This window comes from Myodes glareolus, chromosome 20, assembly GCF_982192425.1.
Source record: "Myodes glareolus chromosome 20, mMyoGla1.1, whole genome shotgun sequence".
NCBI classification, from domain to species: Eukaryota; Metazoa; Chordata; class Mammalia; order Rodentia; family Cricetidae; genus Myodes; species Myodes glareolus.
In genome coordinates, this window is record NC_142045.1 from 32,296,483 (window position 1) to 32,320,394 (window position 23,912).

Consider the following 23,912-nt stretch of genomic DNA (forward strand, 5'->3'; position numbering starts at 1 on the left):
AAATCATTCTTGACCAATTACCACAGTGCCCTGAACCATCTTTGATTTGAAAGCCAACAGCAATGCCACCAGCGATTGCTATTTCTATGCTTCTTATCAACCTAGGGAGTTGGCAAGACTATAAAAGCATCCAGGCCCCACATTTGCATCAAACCACAGAGAAAAGCATTTAGGACGGACAGACCATGAGACAAAGAGACAAGCTGAGGAAAGAGACGAAACAAAATGGTGTCTCAAGGGACCGTCTGAGGTTTACCGCCTGTGCCTCAGCCGAACCTTCCGCTGGCTCATAACAATGAGCCGGTAGGCACCTGCTGCCTCTACCTTGGGTCAGCCTAGTATATAATCATCCAAACGATACCACAGTGATAGAGCACGCATTAAGAACTTGCTGTAATGGGCAGGCTACTGAGTGAGAGCCACCGAAGGAGGCTGAGCGGCAAGCATTATCAGAGCTGTGCACTGCACAACACTTGGCGTCCAGCCATGGCGTGAGCGGCGATGGGCAACGGAGTGATCACAGAAAGGAAACAGAAGTCGGAGAAGACCAAACTCTGAAGGGTTGGTAGTGCCTCCCCTCTATTTTTAGATTTAAAAATAAGTTATGCCAAAAAAGAGAACCCTAATGTAAACAGTCATTGGTGTGCTGGCTTAGGTTGTAACATCATGCATCAGTCTGGTGCAAGACCTTGACGTGAGCGACGGTTGTGCAAGGGCACACTTGGGATATCTTTGTACGATTTGATTTGACTGTAAACATCATGTTATTTTGACAGATAAGTTTCAGAAGAAAAAAAGAGACATATAATAGTCCCCAAAATAAACTTGGTGATGTTAGATAATCGTGGATTTCACCTTGGTCAAGAAGGGAAAACGCCAAACATAGAAATTAAACTTGGAGTTGACCTATCCCAACTTCTACTCCAAAGAAAGTGACTACCAAATGTTTGCTGCCAACCTGTCTCTGAGTTTCTAGTAAATACTTTAATGATCAGGAATCATGAAAGGGTAATTGGCTTGGCCCTGCATCTGCAGTGTTTCTGAAATTATTTCTCTAACAGCATCTTGAACGTTCAGTGCTAAGTCTAAGTCCGTCCCATTGCTGCGTAAGCTTTCTGCAGGATCTGTTGTGCTTCTAAATGCTGTATCTGAGTGCTGGGACCCGACTGCTGGTGGCTTCCTACGTGTCAGCCCATCTAAAAATGAATCTCACCCTCCTCTCCATTTCTGTGACTCTTCCTGTACATCTCAGTCTGGGTCCAGCTTTCCTGGACCTTAGGTCTAGATCATAACTAAGGATTCTTTCGGCTTCAGGCTTGGCCAGTTCCTCTGTCCGCATTATAGACATCACCATGGCAGTGCCAAAGCTTGTTCTGCCACAGCTGCTCCTAAAGCATCATCATCTTCATCTCCCACCTCTGCCTCAAATCCCTCACACCTTGCCTGTTTACCTCCTGAACACTCCTGTAATCCACTCTCTGTCTTATACCCACTGCTACCACTAGCGATGGTCAGGCCTTTTAGCACAGTGCCTGGATAAAGGCAACAGGCTCTCACCCCATGGCCTAGCCCCACACTTCCAGCCCTTCTTCACATTGTCATCAGACACAGATGTAATCTTGCCATCGCTCCGTTTAAGAACATTGCTGCCTATTGCCCATCAGCGTCCCTTCAAGCCCATGGGACAGAAGCTCCCCCTACTAGCATCTGCCTGCCTACATGGCGAAGACCAGCCCCTGCACTCCGCCCACTCGATATCCACGCCTATAAAGTGGCCTGCAGACTGGCAGCCCCAGGATCGCCTGGAACCGTGGTAACAGTGCAGAATCTCAGCTCCCGCCTCAATAGCAGACTTGATCACACTCTCCATTTTGATAAGACTCCTGTTCAAGTCCTGTGTGTGTGAAATCCCAAGACTCACTGCCCTGGAGCTGAGCTACATGCAGGAAGACACACAGGCAGACTTGCATGAACAGAAGTTTCAGATTAGAAATCATTTTTTTATGGACTTTTTTATTTTAATTTGGAATTTTTTGCACATATTTTATGAGTTGCCCATTTCAACAGATTATCCTGCAGCTTTGGCTGTTTTCTTTCTTTTGAGTGGAATATTTGTCTCTTTGTTGGCCAAAGCTATTTATGTATCGTCCAGCATTCCTCCCTCCAAGAAGTTCTCCCCATCTCTTCCAGCAGATTTTACTACCACCTTGCATTCTCACAGACATTGTGATTGCTCTGTTTGGACGGTTTTAGCTGTTGCTTTGGTTCGGAGCCTGTCCGTTTGCCCCCTTGACTGTGGTATCTTCAGGGATGAAAACTGTGTCATCTCTGGCCCCCAGGACAGTGAGAGAACACTGGCAGTTTCTTAGTGAACAAAATAAACTCTGCGTATGGAAAATACCTTCCACACAATCACATGGCTTAAACTTCCAGCTGATTTCTATTTGGTGACCCCACAGCTGAACAGGTAGACTGGAAAGAGACAAGACTGGTCCTCAGTCACCGTAAGCAAACCAGAACACTCCAGATAGTGTCTTCTATTTTTACAGTTCTGCGTCTCCTTGGGATGGCTGTAATCTATTTACATTTTTAATTTATTATTGTATTATTATTATGATGATCATCATCAGTGTGTGTATAACATATGTGGCATGTGTGTATGTGTTTGTGCCATGTGAGATGTGTGGTAGGTGTGTGTGACATGTATGATGTGTGTGACATGTGATGTGTGACGTATGTTTGTGTTTGTGTGTGTGTGTATGCCATAGTACAAGTGTGGAGATCAGAGGTCAGCTCTACGAAGTTGGTTTTAACCCTCCATCTCTATGTAGGTTCTAGAGATTGGATTCATGTCCTCAGGTCTTTGGGGCAATCAGTTCTGCCAGCTGAACCAGCCCCCAAGCTTTCTTTCTTGTTTTATATTTACTGACCTTTGGAAGGGGGTGCATATGTGTGCATGCATGTAAGCACAGAGATCAAAGGACCACCTATGAGATTTGGTTTTCTCCTCCCGCCATGTGGGTTCCGGGAACCAAAGTCAAGGCATAGGCTTGGAGACAAATTCTTTTGCCCACTGAGCCATATCATCAGCTAGGGTAGATAGACTGTATAAAGCAGAGGGAGAAAAACATCTACAAGGGTCTGGCTTGTTTAGCTTGGTGCACACTTTGCATTAGCAAATACACAGCCAGGCCAATATGATTGCTCATAGAAGCAAAATCCTCATTTCAGACACAGTCATTTCATGTTTCTGCCTGCTCCAGGGTACTACTGACCGATTCCAATCTTAATGTGACATTAAATTAATTAGGGGTAGAGTCTGATATCTTGAAACAAAATAGTAGCTAATAAAATATTCAGATAAGCACACTTCTCCAAATCATTTATAATGAAATCTGCTGTGTTCATAGGTCAAAGAGACATTATTGAACCAAATCTTTTTGTTTCCTTTTTTTGGAGCTGGGTGAAGAATGTTGCAGGGGGTTTGCACTGCTATGTGCTCAACCCCAAATTCCTTTCTTTATACACAAACTCAAAATTAGAGTAATATTGTACCTACTATATGGGCTTTCCATGAAGTTCTAAAAAGACTGCACCTATAAAAATTACGTGCTTGGGGCTAGTAAGACAGTTCATTAGGTAAAGATGCTTGCTACCAAGCTGATGACCTGAATATAATTCCAGGACCCATGGGGTGGAAGGAGAGAACGATTTCCTCAATTGTCCTGCATCCCCCACATGGACGTGGGACATGTGTATGCCCGCACTTACACAACTGCACACAAAATCAATAAAATAAAATCTGATACATTCTAAAAATAGAATAGAATTTAAAACTCAGAAAATAAAATTACATCCTTTAAAACTCTTTAAATATGTAGCATTATTTATTGGTATCCTTTTTTTTTCTTTTAATAACTCTGGAAATCACCTCTGGCAAACAGCTGTAGCTCTTTTTAAATGTTTCTTCCTGCTGAGTGCTGGTGGCGCACACCTTTAACACCAGCACTTGGGAGGCAGAGGCAGGCAGGTCTCAGTGAGCTCGAGGCCAGCCTGGTTTACAAAGTGAGTTCCAAGACAGCTAGGACTGTTACACAGAGAAATCCTGTCTCAAAAAAAGCAAAAAAAAAAAAAAAAAAAGAAAGAAAGAAAGAAAGAAAAGAAAGAAAGGAATAAAAAACAAAAAGAAAAAAGTTTCTTTCTGGCCCAGGGAAAGATGGCTTAATATTTCTTAAATATTCACGTGTTCTTGTAGAGGACCAGGGTTCAGTTTCTGGCATCCATTTGGGAATTCATGACTGTGCGGAACTCCAATTCCAGACTGCACATGATACTCAGATATCGTGCTCATACACATGAGATAAAATAAAAATGTAAATCTTTCTTCTTCCTGTTTTACTGTCCTAACGGCAGTAAAAATTCATTAATTCCAAGGCTATAAACAGCATGCCTAGCTGATGGTAATTTAGAAACATGCAAAGGGTAAACCCTTTGGGATTTACCAAGGCACTCCATTACTCATTGAAGTCAGGGCTAGAACAAATTAGGCACTCCACACACACCTGCCCCAATATATCATGCGCTTGACACCATACAGAATGGCTTATGGCCTGAGCGGTGACATCATTTCCTGTTGTTTTAGCTCCCCTTGCCTACCATGCCGTGCATTTCACGCTAGGTGAACATGTGTTTGCTCATGGGGAAAGCGACACAGACACAGGGCAGACAGGAAGCAGCAGAGAAGGCAAAGTGCCACACTGTGGTTTTCACTTGGGCCTCGGCAGCATCTGTCCTTGGCTTCCTTTAACAGTAACATAGATGCTGGGTCCATTCAAACTAACTTCATCAAACTTTATGAATTTCTTATTGCTTTCTATTTCTGTTTTCGTGAACTAAAAATGCCAATTAAAATAATTAAAGGTGAGTGTTGTAGAATATTATTTTAAGAGGTGTTACATTTGTTCATGCTGTGGGACATTTATTTAATGATGCAAAGGTGTGTTGCCTTCTTTTATGCTGCACTTGTTTAATTCTGTGACGCTGTGTGACTGTGCCTGTCTAAAACACCTGATTGGTCTGATAAAGAGCTGAACAGCCAATAGCAAGGCAGGAGAAAGGATTGATGGGGCTGGTAGGCAGAGAGAATAAATAGGAGAAATCTGGGAAAAGGAGAGAGGAGTAAGAAAAGAAGGGGCCAGCCACCCAGCCATGCAGCCAGACATGGAACAAGAAGGCAAGAAAAGATTTACAGAAATAGAGAAAGGTAAAAGCCCAGAGGCCAAAGATACATGGAATAATTTAAGTTAAGAAAAACTGGCTAGAAATAAGCCAAGCTAAGCCTGGTCATTTATAAGTAATAAGTCTTCCTGCATGTGCTTAATTTGGGAGCTGGGTGGTAGGCCCCCAAAAGGGCAAAGAGTAAAAAGAAACAACCAACAACAGTTAAAGGTGAAGTTCAGGATTAAGTTAACCTTAGTATTCTCAAGGCCCGGGCTTACTTCCCCAGAATCAAATAAATAAACAAAATGAATATACCTGAGTGACATTAGCTCCCAAGGTTGTTTTCCTAATGTAGCAAATTAAGCAAACAAGACCAGCTTTGCAAGGGTGAGCAGACCTGCAGAGAATGCAAGGGGGAGCTGCCTCTGAGTAATAAAAATCTAAAAGTACTAAAATAGTTCATTCCTATGAGACAGAAAACACGGTCATGCTTAGATTCGACGCCAGCAGAGAGGGCTCAGGGCCTTTGAGCACAGACCTGAAGATGAACACAACAGAGGCAAAGAATGAACCCCCAGACAGAAGAGCAGGGGTTGGGAGGGGTGGGGTGAGCACGGTCCTGGATGTGGCAGAGAGCAAGGGTCTGCGTCGAGGCTTGAACATGCCAGGCTGAGTCCGTCCCAACCAACAAACAGGCTTTGTTAGGAATAAAAAAAAATAATCACTGTCACGTGGCTCATTTCTTAACGATTCACATTAAAGGTTGTGTGATTTACTTATGACAACATTTTCCCCAATACACTTACTTTTATCCACCTGTCTGAGCCAGCTCAAGTTGAACAGAAAGTCTTTTGCATGACAAACATCCAGCGGTGTCATAGAGCTTGATGCCCCCAACACACGGTTATTTACTGCACGGGGGATTTTGTCGGCCGTGGGATTGACGTGGGAGAAAATACTAATGCCTGTCTCGAGAGGCACGAGACTTTGCAAGCTTTCCTGACCTCACTTTTCCATTTCTTCATTAGTCTGTGTATGTATATGTGTATATATATGTATGTATGTATTACATATGTGTGTAAATACATATATGTGCAGACTAATGCACATATATATATATACCAACTCTTACTCTAGTTTCAGAACATTTGCTTTGAAAATTTCCCTAGGGAATCCTGAATAAACCGTGAGACAGAACATTTGATTTGATTTCACTTTCCACTTTGTGTTGACTCCCCACGTTCTGAGAGGAAGAAGCTGGGTTTTATGGGGTAAGGGTGAATTGTGCCAAGGAGAAAAGAGAACAGTCACGTTGCATTGTTCTCTGCATTTGAGGGCATGTGGGCAGAGCAAGCAGGGTGTGCCTTGTTTGACAGCTCGGCAGCAGAACTTGGAAAGCTGAGCGGTTGTTCAGGATCTTATGCCCCCAGAGAGGAAGGTGTGAGGATAAAACAGTCAAAAGACATTGTATGAAATTCTCAAATAATTAAATATCTTATAGTCACATGCACAGGTACCCATCAGGTACACAGTTGGAATTGAATTCTCATGCAGTGTCCTCCAGACTGTATGTCATTGCAGCAATCCCAGGACATTTTTTTTAAGTAATCTAAAAGATAAAATCAACATTCATATATCAGAGTTTGGTGGCAGGAAATAGAAACCATTATAGCTATTTCAAACAGGAAAACCAGTATTCATAAAACAGGAAAGTAGACTGTGGGCTGGTTCTACAGACATGGCTTCAGCATACCCTGCTGGGCTGTCCTTTAAGTAGGCTGCTCCTTCTTCTCCAGTCAGAAGGTGGAGGTGGCACAGGACTTCAGAGTTCTAGAACACTAACCCAGAGTTGGGGGTCTGGGGAATGCCACTGTTAGAATTGTTTCTCCAGAAATGTGAAGCCAGTGGCTGTACATACCTAGGACTCGGCTACACCAAAGCACCTTGCTTTCTGACAACCTGACAACCGTACCAAACCTAAGGAAGGCTGGTCCTTGTCATAGCCCTGTCTTCAAATATTGAGTGGATGCAGCCAGTGGAAGAACCTGCTTTGAATACTTACAGACTTAACCTTATCTGTAAAAGATTCTGAGTAATTTGTGGTTGGAATAAGTACTTGAAACTTATAGGCAAATTCTAAATCATTGAAATTCTTTCTAAATGGACACACACACACACCCTGACAGGCTTCTTTTTTAAATATTCATTTTACTTATTATTCCCCATTTATTTGTCTTTATAATTTTCTCTCCAGTTAAGCACAGAATATTATTCTCTGGGATTCTGGCCTTCTCACTGAAAGGGAACAGTATAGACTCAGGATACCCAAACACCAAAATCTAAGTATAGAGATTTATTTGCCCCAGAGGGACAAAGGGCAGGGAATAAGAGACAAAGGCAGGAGATAGAAGTGAGAGGATGGGGAAGGGAACGGAGTAAGTGGACAAGAGTATCTGCCCTGGAGTGACAAAGAACTGACTGCCTCTGGAGAGAGAGAAGACAGACACAGCCCATAGAGAAACAGAGGGAAATAAAGGGAAAATCCTGCGTTAGGATGAGGTGTTTCATTTTAATTGGGCATGTTAAGTAGGTGAGCCAAAGGGGGCTTTGAATTGCTGCACCTCAATACTCTGATAGCTGGACACTGGTAGTCAACCTGGGGGGTGGGGGGGGGGGGGAGTGGCCATTCCCCTCCCCTGGTGGCTAGCCTTAGAAATGTAATCTGTTTGTAGCAAGGCAGAGGAAATGGGGGAAGGGCAAGGCCTGACAGAGCCATGTTTGCCATGTCTGCCATGCCGGCTAGAGTCCCTTCATTAACCCCAATAAGAACATTGAGAAAGTGGAATAATCCAGAAGCTCGGAGTGATTGGCACAAAGTCAGGTCTGATCTTAATGGGAATAATGGCACATGACAGCCACTCCCAGCCTCTGAAGAGCAAGGGGAAGAGAAGGCCATCATGACCACAAAGGCAAGGGGGAACAGAGACTTAGAGGAAGGGAGAGCCGGGTTCAGCATAAGTAGCAGATCTGGTGGGAAACAAAGCAAGCTGTTAAGGCAGGTGGAATTCCCTGCAGCGGGAGATAATTACTTTGACTCATACTTGCCATTTGGTCATATGCCTTGGTGGCGTAGATTGATTTAAGGCCTCACATCCTGGGCTTAAAGCTGCAGAAGGATGCGAAGTATAGATTTTCTTCCTGTGTCTCCGACTCAGTTCACCGGGAGTGGCATACAGGAGGCCCTCAAATACGATCCAGATGAATACATGAAGAGATAAACAGAGCCAGGGACAACCAGGGCAACAGGGAAACAATGCTGGTCTTTGCGAGTCACTCACGGGAGCTGACTCGGAGCATCAGAGTGGGGAACGCTGAGGAGAGCTGGTGCGCAAGCTAGAGAGCTGCAGAGAGGAAGTCTAACATGTACACAAGAAAAAGAACTATGTCCATGAAGGAACCACTCAGCCTGAAGTGAGCCCAGCCTCCAGGTAGACAATGGTACCCTAAGAGGGACCGGGCTGCTAGGCAGGTTTGGGTACAGCTGCCAGGGCAGGGAATTCTCAGTGTCCACGAGCTATGTTGGGAGATAGGATCGTGATAGAATACCTTCTCCGTCTGGAGGGGATTCCTCCCCAGACTGTCAAACTTTTTTGCACACAGTCTCGCTCATCCTTGCTCTTCCCTGTGGAGAACCAGGCATACGCGGGCTCTGGAAGTCACACTAGGGATGTCTTACCAAGTGGGTGCAGAGTGATTCTTGGTTGGCAAGCGACTGTCCCCTGAACGCTCAGAGAAGTATCTCTCCCTATACCCCAGCGACATCATGAAACCATTTGGAACCCCATTTTCCTCCATACTCGTGACTCACTGGTGAAAACTGAAGTGTACATCACCAACTGAAAGTTCGTAACCTGTGAGTCAGGTGAACTAGAGAGGCCGAGTGACCTGATTGAGCACAAGGTGTCAAAATGGGCCCACCCTCAATCCCACCCATATAAGAACACCTTTCCCACTTGCTCTTCAGAAGGCGTAGGGCTGCTATTCCGCTCAGCTACTGCTAAAGGGTGCAAAGCATCAGCTGTTCGTCAGCATCTCTTGCCATCTGCTTTAGGGTGCCCTAGAGTGAGGTTCTCTCTTTGACACTGCGGTTCGCTGCGGGGGGAGGGGGGCCTCCGAGGCTTAGCTCTCTAGGGCAGTTAGGAGCAGGCCCACCTCCCAGTTCCACATCCCAGGGTCCAGGACGCAGCACTCCATTCTCATGGGAGCTTGGAACACACAGCCCTGGAGAGCAAATTGGGATCAGAAGAGAGTGGCTTTTATCTTGATTCACAGGAAGAACATTTATACATTTGACTTCCTGTTTTTGGTAGACCTAGTAAAAGGGACAGAATGGAAAAAAAAAAAGAAGAAGAAAGGAAGGAATAAGAAATCTGCCATTGACACCAAAAAGTGATTGGTAGCACGCAAACTCTGTTCTGATTAAGGCTCCGTCGTAGTCAATCTTGTTTCGTGACAAGGCGTCCAGGACTGCCCGTGAAATGTGGCCAATGCTGGAGTACCCATGCTTCTTGTGGCACAAACTACCCCTGTTTTTAGGAAAGGAAGTGAAGAAGGGCGTGTGCTGGGTGACTCAGAGGGCTGGTAAATGGAGTGTGAAGTGCTGAGAAGCCCCAGTTACTGCTCAAACAGCCAGCTGCTTTCCCCCAAGCCCCTACCTTGCCTCCCCGGAGTCTGCAACAGGACCCTTTCTGAAGTTGATTGACAATGTACATGGCCACCGTCCGTCATAGCGCTGAACTGATACAACGGCCACCTCTACAACATCGGCTATCAACGGAGGCAGATAACAATGCTCACGACCAAGTGGTCTCTGCACAGGGAACACTCTGGTAAACCGACTAGGCCTGCGGAGACAAGCCCTGGCGAGCAGCAAGAAAGCTGCCTGAGCCAATCCCCCCCTATACCTGCTCACCGTGCAGGTTCCGGCTAATTGATGGAGCGGCGGGATCCAGACTGTGTGTGTGGGACCACCGAGCGCTCATAGGTCCTCCTGCCTGTGTTCTGGCTGTCTTGGAAATGTTAAGAGCATTCAATTACGTGAGATCCACAGGTAGTTGTTCCGTGTGTGACAGAATTCCTTGCCAGGCCAGAGAGACCGTGTGCTATCAGGAAGGCACAGGCATGACATTTCAGTTCTTCTGGTTATAAACTGGCCAGTGTTACACAGAGTCTCTCAACAACCAAAATTCCCACTCTTACCTCAGAGGACAGCTGTGATAAGTTTTTATGAGAAGTGTCAGACAAAAACCAGGGCGTGGGAAGTACTCAATCAAAGGTGGGTGGTGCACATCCCTCTAGGTACGCCATGACTCGTCTGGTTTATTGCACAGTGGGTACAGAACACATTATCCCACCATTTAGTTCCATACCTCATAGCTAATCTTTACTTGTCTGTTTGCTTTCACCCGTTTCTTGGGTCAAGAGCTCTTTCTTGCATCTTTCCTAATTCCCAAAACACAGGATAGGGAGCATTGTCTGGCATGCGTGGAAGAAACGAACATCACTGAGCATTTGGCACCTGGGCCATTGAATGCATAGCCACACGTGTTGTGACAAGAGGACATGACAGTCCATTTTAGTCCCCATCTCCGGCCTCTCTTTTCTCTGCCAGCATGCACGGTCATCAGCTACTTGACCTACATATGACATTTCTTGACATAGGGGACTCTGTTCCCAATATTTCAGATCAGAGTCAAGCTACCCACATGGAGCAGTTTGTCATAGGCCCCAGGAGACTCCAGGGCCACTGCAGACTGGGCGGCACCTGGTTTAAAGAACACACCATCACTTGACTTAGGTATACCTAAAGTCAGAAACAGAGTCTGCCTCTGACACACCGAAGCTGAGTTCATCCTCCAATTTCTACAAGAAGATGAGCATGCCACAAACAGGTCTCCACAGACGCGACAGATATGGAGAGACAGTCATGCAGGGGGCCATGTCTTCCAGTACCAGACCACTCCACCGCAGATTCCTCAGACTCTGTGGCCCAGTCCTGAGGTGAGGCCCAGACTCTTTATCAGTAACTCAGACGGGGGAAATGTCAGGAGGGAACCAACACAAACTGTGTCTCTACCGGGTGAGAAGCTTTGAACCAGACCCTGGACAAGCAATGAAGCACATCCACGTTGGATGCTTTAACATCTCTTGAATTTAGTCATAATAAACTGTCCATTCCCTCGGGGAGAAAGTTCTTTTATTTTTTCAAGAGAGTACAGGTGGTTAAAGTAAAAAAAACTACTAGTTAATAGCTTTGCTTCCATTAAAGTGAGGGGTAGTCTATTTGTCCGCCAGGGGCACCTTTATATAAAATGTTTCCTCAAAGCAACCAAGGACTTGGTTCTTGTGCTCCGTCCAGAAGAATCACCACCGCAAAAGTAGAGATGTTCAGAGAACATACCACGTGGGTTTGCCAAGCTTTCACCGAATCCTTCGCAAATTGTTCTCTCTCTCTCCCTTTTTTCCTCTCCCCCCCCCCCATCCCCACCTCTTTATTTCCTAAAAATGTCCTGGCTCACAGACCTGCACTAGAAAGAGCCACCAGTTCTGTTCAACAGGTGACTGGAAAATGTTTCTGTGTGGGGCCTTCTCTAGGCCCACCCAGTTCTGAGGGTTGTCCAGAGAAACATCTGGACAACAGGTCCCTCACATCTGGGAGTGTGCCCAGGTTGCCACGAGGATTCAGAGACAAAAAGCCCATACAAAAGCTTTCAACTGAACTCATACTCTGGATACAAATAGCTCATTGTTCTGTGTTCTCACAATCTAGCCAAAGGCCGAGGAGCCAGGCTTCAAGGCAGCTCAGTACCGACAGTGTGAGCCAGGGCCTTGCTCTCAGATGTTGGTCTTAAGGGGGCCCATGGTCACAAGCCCCTTTGACGGACACATTAGCCTCACTGGGACTAGATGCTCAAGGACGGCCTCTTCTTCTGGTGCAGGAGATTGTGAGAGATCTTCAGGTGCTGGGTTGGGTCAGGATGAGAGGTGGCTCTTGTTCTCGTAGGTATTTGGGTCAATGAGTTGGTCCTCCAGGGTTAATGACTACATTAGCAGATACCCAGCTTCTCTTCTACCGCTGACCAGAACTTTTTCCAGTCTACCATTGTCATTTTCGGCAAAGGGGGCAGTGGGAGAACGTGAGTCTTCATGGTCCCCCCCCCCAAACAATAGCAAACCTTTAAAGAAGGTTAAAATGGTGGATCTCTATTTCCTTTGGTGGGCGCATGTACAAGGAAGGAACGCTCTCTGTGGAAGAGGGATCCTTCTGTTTCTTCTCTCAGGAAGCTTCCAAGATGTCACAAATTTGGCTTTAGATGTCACTCTTCCATGTTTCTATAATCCTCCTGTGGCCTCTTCTACAATATCATCTAATTATTTGATTCCTATTAGAAACTTTAGGTCATGAGGGGAAAAGACTAGGCATGTTTTTTTCATAAGTGAAGTCTCTGGAACAGAATTACAAATCAATAATGATTTGTTGGCTGAGAGAATGAATGAAAATACGACCAACACACAAGCAAATATGGGAGAGAAGACTTGTACATTACATGCTGTCAGGTCTTCATTGTAAATGCAGTCGTAACGTTGGCAGGCGGTAAATGGGAGACAGTAGGCTTGTAACTCAGAGGGGCATAAGGCAGGTCAGGCAGATGTAAGAAGAGACCAGACAGGTGGGAAGCCGGAAGGTATGTCTTCTGGGAGCGGTCAGAGACCTGAAGTCTCCGCGTAGCGCATACAATTATATGTGAGAGCCTCTAGTGTTTTCCTATATTTGTTCTAGCCTCATCTTCACCATGCATCTTTGAAGGAGAACAAGGAGATAATGGGTTTGAAGGCAGAGGGAGTAACTCAGTAACGTCAATGAGAAGCCCAGGCTGAAGAGGATTCTGCAGCCTTCACCATGAGGCCTCCAAAGTCTCTTTCAAGGCCACCTCCCCTACCTTCCCGAGTATAAAAGTCTGGTAGAATGGGCATGGGGATTTTTATAAAGGACACACACCGTCTTTACTCATGTTTCTATGGCTGGTACACAACTACATGACTGTGTGCTATAGCAAAGTTCTAACACACACACACACACACACACACACACACACATCTATCTAAGCAGATATATCATCTAGCTATACCTAAAGGAGATAGGAAAACGGTGTTGGAGCCACAGCCCAGCCTCTGCCATGCTGTGCAATTCCTTCTGTCCGCACAGTAAGTACAATAGGGTGTCGGGTGCCTCTTCTGATTCAAAGCTAAACCTTTCCCTTCCATGGTGCATCTCCTTTTTTCCACCTCTTTGAGGTTAATTCTTTACTAATTCCCCCTTCTCATTTCTGTATTTTAAGTTGCTTCCTCATAGTGTGGACTCTGTTCTCAAGCAACATCTTTCGCTTCCGAAAGCTGCCAGCAAAGCCCACATTCCCACCGGCATCTTCTTTCTTTAATTCCAGAGGAGCTGAGCCTCCCCCTCTGCCTCCCATTACCCCGTCTTTAGTGATAAGACTGTCACACAGCCTTCCTTCCCCTCAGCTATTTTCTCGGTCTTCTTTGCTTGGCCTCTGCTTTCTTCTGCTGTGCATGCCTGGGTTCTGTCTCTGGCTCTTGCCACCATCTTGTACGGACTTTGTCTGCCACTAAAGCGGCATTTGTCACTTACAGTAATATAACTTGCAAATCTGTCTTTCCAGATAGAAAATCTTTGTGACACCCCAGCTATTGTATCACACTGCCCAGGACAATTTCGCTGATCTTTCTTTAAGTAGTTATGCCTTACTTTGTTTCATAGAACTGAAAGGTTGACCATAATGTGTTTATTTATGATGTATTTAAACATCAGTGAAAAAGTCTCGGCAGGAAAATCATTAAATCAGAGGAAGTCCACATAATCCTGTATTTCCAAGACATATAAGACATATAAGAGGAGACCTAAGACATATAAGAGGAGAATATGTTCATTGCCACATTCAACAAATCCACCGGATATAAGCAAGCCAGGTCTCTAGAGAAGTACCTCTTTTCATTCCTTCAGGTTCCCAGCGTGATTTCTCACGTCGGAACTCACCTGTGTGATAGTTTGGAGGAAGTCCTTGATGCCTTCTCTACCTTAGACTCAACAACAGTATCCACATGTCTGGGATTCACAGTTGTCTATAAAGTTGAGACATTACCCCAAAGCATAACACAATAAAATGTAAGTATCAAAGTCCAAAACACCACAGTCAGGTCTGATTCAAGGCAAGTGAAAACCCGAATGGCTAAAGAAATATACCTGCTGAAAATTATTCCAATAAAGAACTTTATGATAGATTCTGTCACATTCTTAACAGGATGGCATAGAATATTTACAAATTTCGGTATCTGGCCACACCCTAAAACGTGGGCAGTAGGGTGCAATTATGGCCCACGTGCTTAAGTCTTGATTACAGTCAGGGTATTGTCCTCTTAAATGTAGAAACCTGGGCCGGCGAGAGGGCTCCGTGGGTAAAACACTTGCTGCAAAGGCAAAGGGTCCTCAATTCAGATTTCCAGCATTCAAGTAAAATCTGAGTATGATGGCATAAGCCTGTAACCCCAGGGCTGAGGAGTGGAAACAGGTACATCCTGTGGCTTGATGCCAGTCAGACTAGCCAAAATAGCAAGCTTCAAGTTCAGTGAGAGACTTCATCTCAAAACATAAGAGAAACAATTGAAGAAGACACCTGACATCAACCTCTGGCCTCCACATGTGTTTGCACAGGAGAGTACACCCCATACACATGTGTATACATGCACATATACATGTGTATACACACACATACACCAGACATGGAAGTGAGAGAAAGATAAAACAGAGAGAGACCAGAGACACCGAGACAGAGCGACAGGGTGGGCATTAAACAAAACAGTCTCAAAGAGGTGCATTCTGGCCTTTCAAATACAACCCCCTTGAAACTTCACCATCTTTCTCCTGTACCCTCACAGGTTCTTGGGGTCTAAGATGCAAACTGAAAGAGAGTATTCTTAATAAATATCTGACAAGTAATTTAAGTCTGGAATATGTAAGCAACTCCTCCACCTCCTCGCCATAAAAAAACAAAAAAGGCAACCAAATAAAACAGGCAAAAGACTTGAAAAGGCATTTCCATAGAAACAAATCACACACAGTCAGAGTGGGCTCTCCCCAGCTCTATGTCAAGAAGGGACTTGAGGAGAGGGGACAAGAGATCCCAACTTCACCTAAATGTCATTCACTGTTTAATTTGGGGATGATCACTCTGAAAGTTTATAAATGTTACAGAACACAAGAAACGGGCCATAACCGAATATCTGAAAACTCAAAACCAATCCACTAGAACCTTCGGATGCTTGGGGCTTCACAGGACACTACGGGTGTGGGGTGCGAAGCCCTGAAGTTGGGGCAGTTGGCCAAGTAACTCATTATTGGAAGAAAATTGCCGTCACTGTTTCATGAGCAAAGTAATTTTTTTCTGACCATTGTCTGTGACCTCCCACTCAGGTCTCCAACCACCCGTCTTTAAGGCTGTTCTCGTTTGCCTGTCTCTCTGACCCGGGTCCCCGGTGCTTCTATGTTAGTTCCTGATGTGGCTCTTGGCCTCCCATCCAGCCCACATTCAGCCTTCTCCTGCTGTATGGAGTCTCTCTAGTGTAAACCTCACCACGCAAGGCCCTTTCTACCAGACTCCCACCGACCTGCAGATTTGAAATACTACTTCTGCTTTGTCAATCGGACTCTTCTTCCGCAATCTTGGCCTTTGCAGAAGATATCCTTCACCTTGCGCTCCGTATGGCTGCTTTCTGTGTATTATCCTGCTCTCAAGGTGGTTCACCTTCCCCAGGACCTGTCCAGAATGAGTTCTACCACCTCACTGTCTGCAGCACCTGGAGCTCTTTCCTGAAACTCTATGGTGTGTTTCTCCAAGGCCTTGGCCAGAGTGGGAGCCCCTGGGATCAGGCTTTGCTCTTCACCCCACTCGGTGTCCCACAGAGCACAGATCTCAGCCACAAAAAGCCTCATTCACTCCTGCTTGGTGCTCAGGTTTCACCTTAAATCCACTTCCGAGGCAAATTTCTTGTTCTCAACCTACTTAGACAGGTTCCTGGCTTGTCTCCATGTCCTGATGCTTTTCCTCATTTCTTTTACCTTTGTTTTTTTTATTTCATAATTGAGTCACTGAGCAGCATGGCTTCTTCCCTGAGTCTCTCTAGGAGGTAGGGTTGTATTCAGTATGTCTCATTACTGGGACAGTACCCTGTACCCAGCTAATGCCCCATAAGTAGTTGACAAACAAAAGAATGGATGAAGAGCACATACGAGTACATGGAAGCACTTACCTGAGATAGATAAGGTATGGGGACATAAATACGCACTGCTTCTATGCATCAGTTAAAATTGAGTGTTTAAAAAAGTCACGCCAAGATACCCCACCTGGGAAGAAAAGACCCGTGAGTTCAGAGAGTTGCTCTTTTCCCACATCTTGTCCATGGTGATGACGTGCTTTCTTTTCTGACATCCCAGCAGTATTTAAATGCCACCATTATCAATTCATAGCAGCAGTTTTCCTTTAGAATAATATAGTGCTAAAAACACTGTTTAATAAGCAAGTAAAAATTAAATCTGGAAATTATTTACTGAGTTCCACTTCCTCTCCAGAATTCATTAGTGGATGCTGGTTTGGTTTTTAAAATACATTTATTCTTTGATAATTTCATGCATGCACATAATATATTTTGGTCATATTCACCACCATCTTATCACTCTTTCTTAGACCCTTCTACTCCTGTTAAAATCCTTCCTCCCAATAATTTTCCTTCCTATTTTCATGTCTTTAAAGATTCATCTCTTAAAATTTTTAAGTGTGTGTGTGTGTGTGTGTGTGTGTGTGTGTGTGTGTGTGTGTATTTTCATGTGACTAAAGATGCCCTCAGGGATCAACAATGTCAAACCCTGGAGTTAGAATGTCAGGTAGTTTTGAACCACCCAACACAGGTCCTTAGAGCTGATCTTGGGTCCTCTGCAAAAGCAGTATGTGCTCCTAACCACTGAGTCATCCTTTCAGGCCTTCATGGCTTTTCTGTGTGTAAGAGAGAGACCCACTGAGTTTAATCGAGTTTACTGCATGACTTCGGGTGGCAGAGGACTATTTAATGGAATATGGGCAACTTAACTGTGGCTACAACACTGAAGGAAACTACTCCTCCTTTCCCAGAAAACAATACCTTCCAATAGCACCATGGGACAGGGTGAGGCCACATGAACCACACCCACATTTAGGATGGAATGCTGATTGGCCCAATCATGTGCAAGTCTTATGCACATAACCACAGGTACTACAGTTCATGAGCGCAACAGGTAAGCCATGTCCAGGAAAGCCTCTCACGGCATTCATTGTGTCTTTTAGCTCCTTCTTACTGCCCCCTCTGCTGTGATATTCCCCGCACCTAAGAAGGCATAGTATAAACGTCCTGTACTACTGAGCACTCAAGGTCGCTTATACTCAGGACCTTGACCAGTTAGGAGTCTCTGGTGATAAAGATGAAATATTCTACAAAAACTCAGAACATTACAAGCCAGCTCATTGAGACAGAACAAGATGGCGCTCTTCATTCCTCTCGGAAGCACTCTACAGTTCTCCCTCCAGATTTTTATCTCAAAGCTTCCTCTACATAGCCACGATTTTTCACTGGAGTCCTGCTATGAAGATCTGATTACCTCCATTAAAATAAAGAGTAAACTGAGAAGGCAAATTAAGCGATTTGCCAGCGCAAGAGATTAGTGGCCTCACTGGGTTCAAACACAGCCGCTCCCATTTCTGAGGCCTCCTGGTCAACTATACGCTCATATCTCTCGGCTCTGTGTATCAGGCAAGGGCCCGGGCTTCTAAACTAGTACAATCTTGGTTCAAGTCCTCACTCTGCAATTTCCCAAGCAAGTGATTCCACTTCATTAAGTGCTTGCAATTTGGTGGTAATAAGAACACTTGTTTCGTCAAATTGCTGTGAGGATTAAACATGATCGTGTACCCGGGGTAGTTTCAAGGAATCTCATTACACACCTGGAAGGATATAGTCCTCACCGAGCCCCTCTCTCCTCACAAGCGTCTTCCTCATTGCATTAGAAAATAAGAAAGACACACCTGCAGCTGCGTGTTTAGCTTTACTGTGAGATGCACACTTCACAGATAAAGTCAGCTGTGGGAATATTATGACAGCTGAAAACATCCTTGGAAAATTATCCAATCGGTAATTATCCAATGCATTAATACAAACATATGTACATTCACTCATTCCGCCATCATTCATTCACAGACCCATCTGCCCATTCATCTACCCACCCATCCATCCAACTACCCATCTGTCAACCCACCTACCCATCCACCTGCTCATTTACTCATCCGGTAATGTGTCTATCCAAGCGCTAATCTACCCATCCACTCACTCACCACGTCCATTTGTGTTTCGTATACAGAGTAAGCACAACCGTGTTCACCTCCCACTAGTTACTCATTAGAAATAGGAGAAAGAAGATACCAAAGCTGGCGTATAAGTGATTTAAAGACATTTAGTACGTCCTGATCACTTCCTAGCTCCAAGAATATCCTAATAGCAGATCCAGCCTGGGCTCTACCTTCGTATAACTCACAATCCAAATAAATCCCAAGCAGAGCCTCTATTCAGGTCAGACAACACTTCTTAGTTCAACTAGTATTTATTGAGTACCTACTAAGTGCAAAACAGACTTAGGTGCCCCCCCCATCAAGAAGACACTATAGAGACATAGAGGTCCACCCTAATTGATGTTCCACGTGCTGCCTACAGCCAACAAAAATCAATAGTTTCCACCAAAGGAAGGAAAAGGAAAGTCAGAGGCATGGAGGTACCATAACAGGGCAAGTGTTGGGCCTTATTCCTTTCACATCTGCAGTAGAACCCTTTGTCTTGGGACTCCCTTCTTGTCCTGCCTCTGACACTGCTGCAGGTAAAGACAGGGACTGGCAGAGATGAACAGAGACCACTAGAAGAGCCGGGGCTGAGATGCTGGGTCTCCCTGTGTTCCTGGCAAACCCTGTGATTGCAGACATTGAATGATTTTTGTAAATGCTCTCCTCTCTGTTAAGCATGCCCAGATCTCTATTTGTCCACTTTCAGTGAACCAAAGCGAGGTCACAGCTACGGTGTGCAAACAGTTGACTTAGGTCTACAGATACCCCACGTCTGTATGAACCAAAGCGAGGTCACAGCTACGGTGTGCAAACAGTTGACTTAGCTCTACAGATACCCCACGTCCGTGTGTCAGGCTTTGTAGTCAGCCTCCTCTGTGAGAGTGTGCAACAGAGCAGGAAGGAAATAGATAGAATTCTCTCTCAAATACCCTTTCCACCGTCAGTCTCCTGAACACCTACTTACCCTCCATTTCTCCACTCTGAACTCAGAGGATAGAGAACCACTTCCTTATGAACCGAACCTTCCCGAGTCCAGTGGACAACCTGCTCTACCCTGTTAATAGTCTTAGCCGCATTCAGTTTTGGTTTTGGTTTCCTTCGTGGCAGTCGAATTAAATACTGAGCCTTGTTCACGCTAGACAACTGCTCCATCATGGATCCACAGCCTCAGAGATTCCTAACTTTATTCTTGCTTGTTTCTGTGTCTTTCCCTGTGAGAAGCTGCAGCAGTGCACCGGGCAGGATTCTGTGTAGTCATCTTTGTCCCAGAGTATTTAGCCATATTTCCAACATATAATCTTACTTCATGAGTATTGCCAGTAACGAGAGTTGCTTTTTATAGAACATGTACTCTGGGGTTAGCAATGCCCTGTGCGATTCGCGCGTACAATTTGCTAAGCCCTCACAAAACGTTTTGTGCATTGCATTATTATCCCCACGATACCGATGAAAATCTGAATTACAGACAAACTGAACAACTTGTCCCAAATGAAAACATCATTCTCTTTTAGGGAACTCTGTCACCTTAGGCAAGCTATAGGCTAAACAATCTAAGATGAGAAGCGTTGCAATGTCATTCTAAAGCCAGGAGGTCATGAAAATCTTAGTCCCAGCCAATGCTGAAACAGTGGAGGATTCTTGTTTCTCCTGCCCTGCGAAGGATCTCGGTCGAGCTGGGCAGGCTCATGATTAGGCCCAGTTCATGACTAAGGAGCATCTAATAAATGGCATACAGTATAGTCAGCTTCTCCCCTTCTCACACTAGCTCTGGGGATAAAACTCCTCTGTCAGTATTTCTCCTGTGACCTTCCCACTGTCCCTTTTCTGTTTCAGCTCCTTACGGCTCCTGTCCCCAGCTCACTGGACAGCAGAAATAGGAAAGCAGCCCCAGAAAGAGAAGAAAGAACTTCTGTTTTTCTGAGGGGTAACACCAGCTGTTTCCACCCATTGCCTGCCCCCAAAATTCACCCCTTCGATGGTCACAAATCCGGAAATTTCACGACAAAACTGAGCTCGTGATACTCTTGTTCACTTAAGGCTGCACAGCTACCCTGCTGCATGCTTCACAGAGAAACAGCAGGACGGAGGGTGTTGCGCTAGTTCCCCTGGAGCAAAGGTGTACGGTTTAAACAGTTACACAACCACTGCTGCAGACCAGAACATTCCGTCCAGGCAGAAGAGGCTTAATTAGCCTGAACCAGGAGTCTAAGGTCACCTGCTTTAGAACACTTCCCAGTCTGGGCTGTAACATCAGCTCCCACCAGACCGTCCCACCCGGACCACGACGGCCCCCAAAGGCAAAAAGCATTTTGTTTCCTCAACCCAGACTGAATTTAAGAAGGCAGAGGAGCAGGGAGAACTCGTCTGTTCTTTAGAAATTAGGAGATCTTTTATGTACCTGTATATACATGTGTGTTTAGGGAGACCAGGAGTGTTTGTGTGTTCTGTGGGTATCTGTTCCTTAATCAAAAGAAGCTCATGCAGGAGGGAAATGCTTTAGGACAGCAAAGAACTGTCACCATCTTAAATGTTCTAGGATGAGACAATTGTCCCCCCATTTATATATTCATCTATTCTTTCATTCTTTAAGTTGTAATATAAGGGGTCAGTCATGCAGCATGAGGTTCCATCACAATACACAAACTCTCAAAGCCACATTTGCCCTGCATTTGGACCTGCTAATCCCACAACACATTACCACAAACCTGTTATCTTAGAACAGCACAAATGTTCTGGATATGACGGTGCATACCTTTAATCCAAGCCCCTGGGAGACAGAAGCAAGCCAATCTCTACGGCTTTGAGGCTAGCCTGATCTACACAGCAAGTTCCAGGAAAGCCAGGGTTACATAGTCAGAATCTGTCTAGGTCAGGCAGTGGCACACACCTTTAATCTCAGTACTTGGAAGGTAGAGGCAGGGGGATCTCTGTGACTTTAAGGCCAGCCTGGTCTATAGAGCAAGTTCCAAGACAACCAGAGCTACTCATAAATTCTTTGTCTCATAAAACAAACAAACAAAAAACCAAACAGACAAAAAAAGAATCTGTCTGAAAAAGTGTTTTATTATGTTGCATTGAAGGATTTGGAAGTCCATGACTGGGTCACTCTGAGTGAAAATCTAAATGGGACATTGGTAAGGCTCCATTTTTGGAGGCTTCTCGGCACTCTACACTTTTTGGCCTTTCCAGTTCTTAGAGGCTGCCCACATTCCTGTTCCTAGCTCCGCCTCTGTGTCGAAGGCCAGCACCACTGGCCCTGTGTGTCTGGTGCTATCTCCTAGACTCTGCACGCTTCTGCCCCCCTCTTTCAACTCACACAGGTGTTTGGGGGACATTTCCCCAACCACTCCTCAAAATCCTTCATTGCATCTTCCAAGTCTCTCTCATGACATAGAAGTTGTAATATTTTCTGCCACATTCCCCCAAAGTCGGAGGTGATACGGTGACAGGTTCTGGAGCTTAGAACCAGTGTATCTTTAAGGGAATATTGTTCTACTTCCCATAGTCCCAGTCTTAATGGTTTTCACTTTTGCATCTGATCAGAATGAAGAAATACTTATCTTATTCCATGGTTCCTCTTGTATACAATTGTTCCATTGTAGACCCCTTGAGTATGTTTTAAGATGCTTTCACAAACATGACTTGTCAATTATTCTTTGGGATCTCCTGGTTCCCTCTAAGCATGAAGCTATGTACTTACCTCTTTTAATATCTCCTCCCTGGACACATCATCACCCAAAGAAATAATTTATCTGACTTTTGATTTTGAACTAAAAACAATGAATATTAATTCATAGGCTCATAGGCAAGTACTCTGGCACCTGTTCTCCAAAATGGGTTCTCTGGACCAAGTCCAGAAGGGCACTTATACCATGAGCTTCTAATGAACAGTTGGGGGTATTCTCTGCTTCTCTGCTTGAGAATCACTGTTCTAATCTCTTAATCTTATAAACATGTCTTTCACCTTACTTGGTAGACGAGAGCTATAGATGTGGCTGAGGCTGAAGACCTTGAGGTGGGAGCCATGCCTTGACTTGTGCCTCCTGGGGAATCATAAGTGTCTTTCAACTGAGAGAAGTTTTCCCAGCTATAGATAGTCAAGAGAGGGAACAGAACTGGGTGGAGGGGGGGCGAGTTTGACACTTCCCTGTTAATTTCTCTCCAGCTCTCTGGAAACAGCCAACTTTAGGCACCATCCAGCCGAGTTCTGTGGCTGCTGGAAGGGACAAGGCAAAGAGCTGAAGTCTGCCCTGTCCCCTGTCATTAGCCTAACAAACTCCTGTCAGGCTGTGTTAAGCCTTACATGGCGGCAACGTGTCACAGCTGCCATAGAAATTTCACACAATGTACATCCTTTTTTTTTTCTTTTCATGTTGATGATCTAAGCCCTCAAAGTTAATGTAACTCCAAGTCATTAGTGGATTAGACACGCCCTCCTCCAGATCATTAGCCCACACATAATGGAGACCCCCACAGGAACACAAGGAAGCAGATGTGAGATTAGTTATCAATCCCTGCCTGTTCTGCAAGAGATGACCCTGGGCAAGCTTTATCTCTCCAAGGCGGTGGGTGTTCCCTGTCTCCCCTCCACTGGGGCAGCCATCCGTGTCCCACATCCCACTCTGCCCACAGATCTCCCTCCTCTCTGGTTCATGTGCACACAGAGACACACAAATACAGGCGGAGACATACGCGCAGGCTCTAGTTTTCTGCTGATAGCCTCAGGGTTGGTGAGCTTGTTGCCCATATTGAGGGCTTTATTCTATTGTAAAATGGCAGATTTAAGAAGCAAAGGTTAAGTCAGCGTCTTCAAGCTTGAAGAGAAGACTTACATTAGGTATTTTCTTCTACAGAATTCCAAAACCTTGGTGGGCTTTTTGCTGGGAAGTCTGTGAAGATGTCAGCACATTCCAGGCAAAGGGAGTAATTTCAAAATAGACAGTTCTTTTGCCCCGTTGAAAGCATTTCATCTTTCATCCTGTATATAAAACCCTAGTTGTGGGCTGTGGGGACAGGGGCGGAAAATACCCCTTAACACTTAGACCTAAAAAACAAACAAAAACATAAAATAAAGTATACCTGAGAAAGAGACTGGAGTAAGTTACTTTGTCCTTAGCTCTGGGTGTGTGTGTGTGCGCGTGTGTTGTGAAATAGCTATATTTATTATATTTATATATTATTATATTAAAAGGATTGTGG

At 45.0% G+C, this 23,912-nt stretch overlaps 1 long non-coding RNA gene across 1 annotated transcript; it reads left to right on the forward strand.

Moving 5' to 3' along the window:
• The first annotated feature begins 211 nt into the window (after nt 1-211).
• Nucleotides 212-23,802, forward strand: LOC146890066 (uncharacterized). The gene is made up of 2 exons (XR_014999351.2): nt 212-561; nt 20,547-23,802. It is a non-coding gene; the product is annotated as an uncharacterized LOC146890066 (long non-coding RNA).
• Nucleotides 23,803-23,912: the final 110 nt, after the last annotated feature.